This window comes from Dermacentor variabilis, chromosome 4 (assembly GCF_050947875.1).
Source record: "Dermacentor variabilis isolate Ectoservices chromosome 4, ASM5094787v1, whole genome shotgun sequence".
NCBI lineage: Eukaryota > Metazoa > Arthropoda > Arachnida > Ixodida > Ixodidae > Dermacentor > Dermacentor variabilis.
The window spans coordinates 116431719-116444004 of NC_134571.1; the positions used below are offsets into that span (position 1 = coordinate 116431719).

Here is a 12286-nt window from a genome sequence, read left to right on the forward strand (position 1 = left end):
GTCGTTCGCTGCAAGCCAGCTCACGTGCCGACCAAGGCGCGCTAACATTACAGCACGCACGGCACGTAAGTGGCGGTTGCGCAAGTGCTCCTGCGGGAGTTATCTGACGCCCAGTGAATGGGGGCCCATTTCGTTCTCCACCGGAGAGCCGTTGCTCTTGTGCAAGTGCTCTTGCACCCGTTGCTCTCGTGCGAAAAAAAAAAAACACGCAATGTGCCGTCGTGTGTCGCGTGAAACGTCGGACATTTTTGGTGAAGCGCGTGGGTGAGATTGACACGCAGTTTAAGGCACACGTGTTGAGTGCAGTGCACACCACGTGCGGCTATCTTTTTTTCTTTTTCCCTCCGGTCGCCCGATGCGCGTGCACATGTTGAGTACAAGAAACTGTGATGCATGCAGTTGCTCGCGAAATATTAGGTGGCGACACGGCGACGAATGAAATATCAGTGTCGACACTGTTAGGCGGTGCGCTGCTTTTGCGTCTCGCTTAGGAGGGGGTCCAGCATTCGTGAGAAGTGGTCTCCGCACGTGTTCAACGTTGGCAGTCGTCCACCCGCTGCTACAGCCTCCATGGCGGAGCAATCCACCCGTCCAGATTCAGCTTTTAGCTACTATACTGTAGTCATATCGACCCGAGCGATATCGTCCTCCTCAAGCGCTACCAGGCCTTCGCACATTAGGTGATTTAAGTGTAACTCCAGCTTACAACTAACGTACCAGCCCCCCTCTCTCTCACCCTATCTTGCATCCCCTCCGCGCTGCTTTCTTGCTTTTTTTTTGTTTTAAATAATCGGAAGGTTTAAAGGGATGTTAAAGAGAAACACAATTTGATTTGTATTAGTAAATTACAGTTGTCAAAAGATATATCCTTATCGTGAGGACAGGCTTGGCAAGCCAGAGAGGGCTCGATAATGAAGTTGCGTGGCGCCACCGCTTTAAGGTCTCGTACGACGTCATGGATTTTCACGGCGTCTATTCTAAGGCACAGCTAATGCTTTCTGTCGGTAAAGATGGACTACATTAATACCAGCAGATACATTGCAGACTGAAATAGGCTAGATTCACGGAAATTTACTGAGCCAAAGCAGCTGAAATTTCATAAAATATACATATATCTGAAATTCGTGACGTCTTACTGATGTGCCGGCGTCGGGGTTTTGGCGTAGCATTTCCAACATATAACTTTTTCATGTTGTTGTTCTAATAACCAACCTTTCACTGTGAAATTAGCGAAAATTGAGTTTTCGTAGAGAGAGAAAGAAAGAGAGAAGGCCATTATTAGAAAACAGAGTTTTGCCTGCATGCATACATCGCTGACACGCTACATCCGTATAGGTGATAAAGGGGGTGAAGGGGATAAACGTTTTTTTTTTAAAGAATACATAAAAAGGCTAAACTGATTCTGTGTTTCCCTTTGGTGGTCCCCATTAAGGGTTGCCTGTGTCACCACTACTAAACAAGCAACTGCAACCCTCCTCCCGCTCCACTTTCCCCTCTCACTCTTCTAGCAGTCACGACCGGCCACTTCGTTTCATGTTCGCGCCTTTTTTGTCCTGCTTCAGTTTATTCCTTCCGTCTCGATTCCGCTTCCACTCCTTATAGCACCAGGAAGCGTTACAAGTCTTGTGGATGAAAACAGCTGTTGCGCTGGAAAAAGAAACAAGTCTCGTTGCCAAAAATTTGGTTCCCGTCGTTCCGCTTGCTCGCCCAATTTGGAAGAACTAAGCTCTCCATCTTTCGGCGACCACACTTGTATGCAAAACGATCAAAGCAATTTCACGACAAACCACCGCAACGACCTTAAGAATTCTACTACACACTCGTTTCCGCACTGCCCAGAAACGAACGAATCCTTGTGAAAATACGCGCCCTGTTTCAGTTCTTCAGCGTACTCCCCGTACGCGGCCACTAATGAAATCATTTCCTGCAGCGCCGGGGTCATTTACTGCGAGCGCCACTGTGTCTTTCGATTACGGCGCATTCCCGCCCCGCCCAACTGGCCACCGCCGAGTTCCACTGCCACCGCGACATCGAACAGGGCTTCTTTCCTCGAGCGCCGCAGCCGCCGCGCGCGGTCGTTCATTGCACCAATTTCCTCGCGTCGCACCGCGGTGGACAGTGCCACCGCGCATCCGCTGCCCGTCGCGTTCCCATGAAACCGTATCGTGCCGTCGAGTCGTTCGTCGACGACGGAGGAGCCACTGAGCGCAAACTGCCTCCCCGTGGACCTGTGTCTCTTCTCTCATCCAAAAGAGAGAGAGAGGTGGGGGGGGGGGTGCGTGCATAAATGATACGAGTGCGAATTCTCGCGCGTATACGCACACGGGCACATGACACGACGTTGCACTCGCAAAGCAATGACGTGCGAAATCGTTCTTCGCTCTGATTCGCATTCCGAGTGGGGCGCGAGTGTTATTCTGGCAAGCAACCTCCCCGCAGCGACGTTGTTTCGAAAACATTCCTCGCGAAAAACGATTTCTGTTGAATCAGAGTTTGTGGCTCCGTCTCACGCTCTGTATTTTTGCCCTCTTTTCTTTCCCTTAGAATGAGGATCGTTTTGCAGGGCTCGATAACGGGTGTTTTCGACAACACCCACCGTTACGAACGGCGTAAACATTTGCCCCGCTAACGCTTGCATCGTTGAGTGCGTGGGCGAGCAGCTCATTTACGCCTTGTTGTAAATGGGGGAAAAAAAGGGGAGGACCTCAAAATGCTTTTGTGTGATTCCATCTCCCATTTTCATTAACCTTAGAGGACCATGCACGTGACTCTTATGTCACCTATTTGTTAATTGCGATGAACACGTTTATGTCCGCAGTAGCAATTCCGCAACGTTTTCGTAGTAAAACATAGAGGAGTCCTCTTGCCAAAAATTTTTCGGTCCGTGGTATCATTCGCGTCTACGTGGTGCGGTGCAATAAATAAATAAATAAATAAATTTATAAGTGAACGCGATGACGATTACACGTTGACATAAGAGAGAAGCCAACTGTGTCAGGGCGATAGTCATGTGGATCGTGTGCTCAAAAGTGTTTGTTTACTTCCACACGCTTTCGTTAAGGCCTTTTCGATATATCCAAGCCCCGCCATCGAAAAAGAAACGACGTTTTTATGCGTTACTGTGCATTTATTCTAGCAGTGCTGACACACTTTCAAAGCAGAACGAATCGACATTTTTTGTAGTTCACAGAGAACGTATATGATACCGGGGGAATTCGTTAACTCGCACGCATACAAAAGTACTTATGCCTGCAGCAGCGAATACAGCACCAACTTGGTGCGCCATTCTTCTCTCCACAGTGCGAAACGTTGAAAAGAGCGCGAACAAAAAGAAAATACAAACGAAACGCCTTTGGTAAGCAACAAGTACGGTGCAGGTAAAGAAGCTAGTTAATGCACACTGATGGGTGGTCACTTGAGTGCTACAATGTTGTATTCCAAGTATGACTGCAGAGTGTCGCATTTAATTTTACTTGATTGTGATCAATTTGAACAATAATCCCTCGCTCCGCCGCTAATATAGATCATATTTTATTCTATCAGTATAAAACATAATATTTTAAATTCACGATAATATCATAACACGTTTTCAAGAGTTGCCTTTAGATAGTCATCGGCGTCATTATCGCGCTTCATTTCTTGCCTGCCCGACACGATATTCGCAAGGGTTCTTATATTTTTCAGTGTTCGTATGCAACATTGCTTTCCGACGTTGCCGACAGCCGTTGCCGACATTCTGATGTGCTTTACATGAATGCGCGTAACGTCTCGGATGCTTCACAGATAGTATCTTGCAGCAGCGGCCACATGCCATGTCTAGTAAATCATTCGTTGGAATAACCCCACGAAATTCAGAAATGCGTCGTAACTTGAAGCCCATGCTGGACTTCATATAAATGACGCCCGTCGAGAACGCGCCGATAGAAATGCAAATGAGCGTTTTGGGCACGTTTACGGCAGGCGTCATTTAGATCGAGTCAAACGTGGGCCTCAAGTTAAGCTGTATTTCTGTCATACACCGTCGTTGTCATGCCGTTGTGTTCGTGCCATTGTCATAACTCCAGCTTTGTCAGTTCACTCTCCTCATACCGTCGTCGTCGCGCCAGCGTGGTCATACAGGCTTCATGATATGGTCGTCATCAGTCAGCCAATGACACTGATGGAATTCGTGGGTTTAGTATGATTGGAAAGACGTTGCAGCGATACGACTGAAGTGAATACATTTACAGTGTCCGCTGAAAGCATGAAAATTGTACAAACAATACGGAACACACCACCAAGAAGTCGCTTTTGAAAAGCAAACAAAAACACTATTCGATATAATTTTCATTTTTCTTTCTTTTTTCTTGCGTGGTTGTCGATGTTGTTTGTGTTTGAAAAATAGTAATTTATGGAAAAAGGAGTGCTTCCCGTGCTTTCTTTTACACTTTCAATGGCGGACTACAGGCTTTTAAAGAGGTTCTAAAAAGTTATGTGACCTTTAAAAATTACGTAAGTCTTCGCAGAAACACCCGGTATGTCTTTGAGACATGGTGCCAGCAATAATCTGGCCATCATTGTCACCAGAAATGTCTCCCGGAAAAAAGAAACCTGGATAAGGTCCCCATTTGAGACATCTCAATTCCAAAAGGTGTAGGTCTATCTTTCCTTTCGTTTCCTCGTGCAATAAATAATTAGTGATGCCCCCACCATTTCCGCAAGCCATTGCAAACATCTCCCTTTGAACCAAACTCAATTAGAAATTTATTAATGAAAAAAATGTTTATTTATTTATTTATTTTATTTATTTTATTTATTTATTTCAATGTACTACAGCCTCGAAGGGCTATCGCAGGAGTGGGGAAATACAATACATGGAAAAGCATAAAAAGACCACTGAACATGAATGATTAGTAATAGTAATCGAGTGGTAAAGGTCTTGCGTAACCAGGCAGAGCATTCCACAATTCTATAGAACGGACAAAACGACTCTGTTTAAACGCATCAGTGTGATGGTGAAAAGTGGAAATATTCAACTCATGGTGATGTCTGGCGGTTGGAGGTCTTGCGGGTGCGATGTATTTGCTCAGTATAGAAAATTGTGGGGAATTAAGTGGAGTATAAAGAAGCTTCACAGATTCAATGTGACGACGAGAAGAGAGACTGATAAGTTGAAGACTAAGAAGATGGGACCTGGATGAAAAATACCTGTCAAAGCGGCGACAAATGAAGGGTACAGCTTTCTTCTGGACAGATTCAATTTTGGAGATGTCAGATATTTTGTGCGGCTTCCATACGACAGAGCCATACTGCAGTACTGGGCGAACCAGTGTTCTATAAGTGAGTAGTCGTGTGCTAAGCGGGGCTGAACTTGATGTGCGTTACAAGCAGCCTAACCTTCTAAGCTCACGGTTGCACATGAGTTCGATATGATGCGACCAAGACAAATTCTAAGTGAATAGAAGACCTCGATATTTATACTGTGAAACATATTCTAGAGGGCTGCCGTTACACGAATAGGTAAACGGACAAGGGAAAGAAATTTGGCAAATGACAGAGATGCGGTTTTCCGGAAGCTAATTTGCATCTGCCAAGCCTTACACCATGGTTAAAACGATGCAAATGAATCATTAAAGAAAATGTGATCATGAGGAGTTTTGATCATATGGTACAAAACACAATCATCAGCGTACATGCGGATTTTACCAGGAATATTACTCGGTAGATGATTTATGACAATAAAAAACAGAAGCGCACCTAATATTGAACCTTGAGGAACGCTAGTCGTTACACTGCAAGTGCAGAATTGATAAGACCTAAAGAGTACGCACTGGGACCGATTTGATGTTGATGACAAGAAGTATTTCACTGGATAAAAACGGTGAAATCGAGTTAACTAATGCTTGATTGCTTAGAAAAATAGTGAGCTTTTTGAACTATTCGGGGTGTGACACGGTGTCAAAAGCTTTTGAATAATCAATAAATATTGCGTCAATTTGATCTCCTGCATCGAGGGCCTGGATGATATCATGAGTGAATTGACTGAGCTGGCTTGTGGTGCTAACTCCGCGTCAAAAACCGCATTCATCATCCGATAAAACATTATTAGAGTCTATAAATTCAATGACATGTTTTTAAATTATGTGTTCAAGTATTTTACAAGAACGAGATGTGATAAGAGATGGGTCTCTAGTTTAGGAAAGACTGCTTATTCCCAGATTTCAATAGTGGAAGAATGTGTGAAAGCAATAGTGGAATGAATAGCTCGGAAGGACAATAGGGCCGACTAATTTGAACAAAGAAAAGCAGCAGTCGCAGCAGCTGTTGACGAGAAATATTTTCGAATGTGAGGCACTTGCGCTGCAGCTGTATTCGAGCCTTCGTACGGGCGTGACAAGCGCTCCGAATGCGCGAGACGTTTTGCTTACGGTGACGTCACGTTCGCGCATGACAGCTGTACCTGCGACGGTCCCGTGCGCGAGGCGTCGATCTACGTCGTGAAGTGAAGCTTAACGACGCCTTGGCCGTGGTCTGCGTGATTTCTGCCGCATGCGCAGGAATTTTCGCGATTCCCACCGAAAATAAAGAAGATCTTATGCGCATTCAAAGCAAACCTTGGAATACACGTGAAGCGAAGCTCCAGTCAAGCGAAGGGTGACGATGATGAATATTACGCGACTAAACGGCAATGCGTACATCTGCGCTTTCCTTCATCCTGTGCAGCCTGCAACCTCATGAAACGTTTATCTATCACAAATGTCACTACTTCGATCTCATGCAATTTTTTTATGTTACGCTGACAAGTTTTCCGAAATTAAAACACTAAATCAGGCGCATGCGCAATGTCGCATGTCTACTCAGTGATGTCACGAGGACAGAGGCAACGCATGACGGTTGTCGAGAGAAGAATAGTGACGTCAGGTGTACGCACAGAGAAGTACGACGCATGTAGCGTTATATTTAACAGTTTTGTGCCACCTGTGCTGCAGTGGCATACACCCATTCTGGAGGAATGGTCAAAAATGGGCGCATGCCCATTTGCCCATAGCGGATGGTTAAACCAAATAATTTGTTGAACATATTACGATATTACTGTAAGAGCTAGGTCAGTGTTCTTTAAAGATATCTATGAGCCGACATATTATGTGCAGGTTTAATGTAGGCATTTACATTATGGCGATAGCAAATATATGGACACTCGAGGCGAATTTTCTCCGTAGTCGTCGGCTGCACAGCTTCACACATATTTACGTATACGCATGCTATATCTCCATGCACACCATATATGCCAGGTATATTGTTATACTATTCAATCGCCGAAGTCGTTGAAACCAAGTCTTACGTTCTCGAGTAAGTTATTCCTCATAATTTTGAGAGTGGCAGCAAGCAAACAAATGTAACGAAAAAATAGCATTCACAGCCGCGTGGCATTTATCTTAAATATTCTCAGGCTATTAAATATTAAATGTGCAAAGCAATATCACACACACACACACACACACACACACACACACACACACACACACACACACGCACGCACGCACGCACGCACGCACGCACGCACGCACGCACGCACGCACACACACACACACACACACACACACACACACACACACACACACACACACACACACACACACACACACACACACACACACACACACAAACGCGCGCGCGCGCGCGCGGTGTTCAAATCTGTAAGTGCTGTAATTTTACCTGCGCGGTTCTTACAGGCCTTACACAGTGTGTTAAAGCTCCTAAATTTGCCAGTTATCTTGGCGCACACGCGTGTGTCGCGTCCGCATTAGTCATAACCACGCATGGTTAAAATACCGCCCAAGAAGTCCAAGCGCCGCAGTCAGGGCTTCACTCTTCGTGAGAATCAGTCATTTTTTGTTGCGTCGAAAAGAGGAGCGCATACTCACACAACTTTATAAATCTGCATACGAGGGCTATATGAGTCTATTTGCTAGGGCTAGCATCCGGCGAGCATATAAGCTTCGTATACATACTCACATATATATGCAAAGAAAGAGTTCCTTTACAAAAAAAATAACGCTCTTAAAGCAGCCGTTAAGTATAAGACACGTGTCTGAGGCGTGCGTTCGGCGCACAGTTTTTGTAGAGTGCCCTTCGAATGAAATCTAAGCGTGCCTTGTGTTTTGACGGGGAACTGGGCCAAGGCGCAACATATTCATAGTTAACGAGAGCGAGAAAGAAATAAATGGTAGAAGACAGCTGTATTCCGTGACAGGGCAGGTATCAGGGCAGTAAAAACAGCACACGAACGACAGGACACCAAACAAGTTACAAAAGCAACCCCTTGTTGCTGCCGTGTACTTGTTCTCTGTTTACCTCAAGTTTTTAAATAATGGTTCTGCCCTATTTTTCTATACATTACCACCACAATATAGTACATGAAATGGACCCCGAGACAAACTGTCACAGAGTAGAGCTCTGAAGATTGAAAGTGAGTAGAAAGGACAACATCATTTCTTTTTTTGTTTGCCCCCGCGCGACAGGGGTATAACATAGTCTGTTTCGTACACTAGATTTCCACCACCATATTGTTTTCAGTTGTCGGAGCTAATCACGTTTGAGGACGCAGCGCTCTGTCAATGAATACCAGTAGCCTTTCTGCGACAATTTTTTTGTTTCAATGTTTGCAAGCGCAAATACCGAATAAACTAAAGTGGCCGCACAGGAGATGCCTCAGCCTGGAGCCCTGACGAAGACAAGTACCCACGTCGAAACGCTGGCTCCAGGCTGATGCTTCCAATGTTCGGTCTGTGTTGATCAACGTAAGCCTCTATCCTCCTGAGACCACTTTGTCTTGTTTGGCGAATCCAGATTATATAAGCTGTAAACATGCTAACACCAGCCGCTTCTTTATCCTTCGTTTCAGAAAGGACTATTTTTTTCTCCATTACGTGCTTCGCGCCTTTCCAAATAAGCTTTGGGACCAGTAAGGCTAGACATGCAGTAGCGCTAAAGATTATGACTACTAAAAAGCCAAACGATGAAAAGCAGCACGCACAGCTCCACGGAAAACATAAAGAGGCTGTTCGCCTGTACATTGCTAGTATCGGGATCTCTAACCTCAACAGACTGATTACTACATTTTCAGCCGGGACTGATTCATTACCATCTGCTTCTAATGGGAGGAACGACTTTTTCCCCCTTTCATTTCGACAGAGCAATAGAGGTAATCGCGCGTTTCTGCAGCAACGCATTATTAGAGGTGCTTGGTATCAGCAACCGTGTGATAATTCTTGATTAGCTTCATAATTGCCCAAGATAAGGTGAACGATTCTTCTAAAGTTTTTTTAGAGTATATGTTCTATTTGCACAATTGAGGCGGGTAAGGTTTTAACATATGTGAGTAGGAATTCAGGCACTGGCAGCAACAATTTCGAGATATCTTTTTCCAAACTTGTGGATAAATGCTATGACATTTAAGTTGTCGTCTTGATAAGAACTTTTCTTTTGCGCAAGGCGAGACAAACCTGAGGTGAACACCTAGCACATGTTGTGGTGGACTTTGAGGACGAATATACCAAAACTGGCGCTACTTTTTACGATCCCTACTAAGTGAATATTGTTCAAGCACTGACCGGCATCATTTCTATCAATACAAGAAGCGCTGCGAAGTAATCAATTAAAAGTCAATTAGCAAGACTTGGGTTAAAAAGTATTCAACGAGCTTTAATCACACATCTGCTGATGTGTACTGGCAGTAGTATTTCATTGCCGAGGAAGATATAGCTTGTTATCTTCATTACACTAACTTCAAAAAGTGGGCCCCTCCCATTTTATGTAGGTTGCATAACATTCAGCAACAAGGGCAGGTGCGATGACACCTCACGCATGTGTCATACTAATTGCCCGTATGAATACTTTCTTATTTCACGCATCAGATATATCAGAATGGTCCAAGGGTATGGGGGCGAAAGTAAAAGTTCAATACTCATTGTATTTCCTGAAGCTTTGCCGACGAAAAATCTAGAACTTGACGTCACGGTTAGTGTCAGTGGCCTGCACTACAGCATCGATCCATGATGTGTGCACTGTTACCTTGTGAAATATCGATCATCTAATCTAGGCCAACACGGCCCTTTTTTTTCTTTCAAGTAAATGTGTGCCTTGTTACACTTCTAGGCTCTTAAGCGGAGAACATTGACTTTCAGTGGACTCGTCGGGAGCATACGAGGTTAATTGAGTCCGTTGACACCCGTGAAATGCATGGTCTGCAGCTGAGCATCGCAACAACAACAAAAGAAAACACCCGAAAGGCACACAGCAAAAGGCAGCACATATATGCGTACAACGCGCACAGCAAATACACGGCTACAGATTACGGCCTATTCAAACAACGCTGATAGATTACGAAGGGACGATTGAACGAGGCGTGTGTGGTTTCCTGTATAAGGCATCCCTGGGGTCGCTGCTCGGAGCGAAGCCTCGGAGTGCGCCCCTCCTCTGCGCGCTCGGAGGCCAGCAGAGTCACGACAGAGTTATGTAAACCCCCAAAAGTTCGCAGGTGAAACACTCGTACAAAGCAAGAGTTTGTTGCCAAGGTGCACGACTCATGCAGTTTCGTTTTGTCAGCACGGACCCACATCGGCTATGAAAAGCAGCAGTCTGGCGTCGCTTTATCACCGACATAGTTTAGGGAGAGTTACAGGCGCAAAACGTCCGTCTCTCTCTACAGCGTCCACAGAGTTCTCACAAGACGCTGTCCGGCTTCCAGCACACGCGTTCAGAGGAAGCATATACTTCGAGAGAGTGTATCGGCGGTTCTGAAGTCAGCTGTACCTAAAGAAACCAACTGTAGACGAATGGTTGCAGCATCTATCGCGTGGACTGCATGCACGCAACGATTCACGCGTTGAGGGCTGCCGCCTGCAGCACGCGAAGTGCCACCACTCCCGTCGACCGCGGAGAGAACGGCAGTCTTACACAGCTCGTGCAAGAACGCAGCCGCAACGACTTCGACGACGACGGAATCCTCGTAGACCCGTCGCGCGCGTGGAGCGAAAGCACCGTCGACCCTCCGAGACGCGCTAGCAAGTGGTTTTTTCTGTTCCACTCACCCGACAGGGAGCTTGCAAGCAGCTGAGACAAGCGGGGATCCGGACGCCAGCAACGTCAGCGACAGCCACGACTGTCGGCGGTCAACGCGTGCCGGCGCGCGGACGAGGTGGCGGGGGCGGGCGGGATCTCGAGAGGAGAGCCAGCCTCGCTTCGGAGAGATGGCGACCGAATCCCAGCATCCTCCGGGATGCGCAAGCGCCGCGGCGGAGAGGAGAGGGAGAAGTGAGTGAGAAGGCTGGTGTACTCGCGGCCGCCACTGCTGCCGGTTGCGTGCGCGTTACAGCGCCCGCTGGCTGCGCCGCTGCAGAGCACCGCCGCCGCGGGAGCCTGCAGGTTCTTCGATCGAACAGCTGCGCGGATGGACCTGCCGCACTCGCTCTCTCTCTCCTCCTCCTCCTCCTCCTCCGCGCGCGCCGCTCCCGGCACCTCTCGTCGGCCGACGTCTCTCTGGGGGAACGTGCTCTCGCCTCGGCCGCACCTTCCCCATCTCAGTCCCCCGTTCCTCCTCCCTATTTACCCTCTCCCATTTCCCTTTTCGTCTCTCGCTTTCCTCTTATTTTTGCGTTCACCCCACCTCTCTCTCTCTCTCGTTTTGGTGACGACGGAGGACCGCTCGTTCACAGCAGCGCAGAATAGCGATACTCTGCCTGGAGGCATCCCCGCGGCCTGCCTATACTTGCCGAGATACGCCCTTTACCTCGGCATCCTGCCCACCCGCACTCCCTCAGAGGTCACCTGGAAGGATCCTTCTCCCCACGCGTTGTTCCCTACCTCTTTTTCATTCGAGTGAGACGATAGGGCGGGCCGGAGAAGGTTGCGCCACACTCGCTCCTGATCTGTTTTTGCCGAGCTAACCTGCCCACCTACATTTCCGTCTTTCTGTTCTTTCTGCGGCTCACGTTGTACGGGCTGTTATATACCTGCACGCGGCGGTGCTATAAATGGGTTAAAGCTGATACGGATGGAATGGGACGGAAATAAAAAAAGGCGCTCGTATCATGAGATTGCGGGCTAGAATGACGGGGCATTCCTGACTTAGAAACAATAGTTCTGTGCTCTTCCTTGCCCGTGTATTTTTTGGCGCTGTAATAATACGGCGGATGAAGCAAAAACGAGAGAGATACAGAGAATACATGCTCGCATTTGCATTCGCCCGATCGCTCGTTGTTCCGCGTGCGCCCGTGCGGGAATGCCCCTGTCGTTTCTTCAAGGA

The 12286-nt window shown here is 46.9% G+C and overlaps 1 protein-coding gene across 4 annotated transcripts in view; it reads right to left on the bottom strand.

Annotated features, from left to right (window-relative positions):
• The window catches only part of LOC142579657 (vesicular glutamate transporter 3-like), a 213767-nt gene that overhangs the window by 106670 nt on the left and 94811 nt on the right, over positions 1-12286 (bottom strand). For 3 of the 4 annotated variants that reach the window (XM_075690071.1, XM_075690072.1, XM_075690068.1), the window contains exon 1: positions 11073-11387. The exons of the other annotated variant lie outside the window; for it this stretch is intronic. The gene's annotated coding sequence lies outside the window, so the exon portion shown is untranslated. Of the gene's footprint in view, positions 1-11072; positions 11388-12286 lie in introns of those variants that run through there. 4 annotated transcript variants of the gene reach the window in all.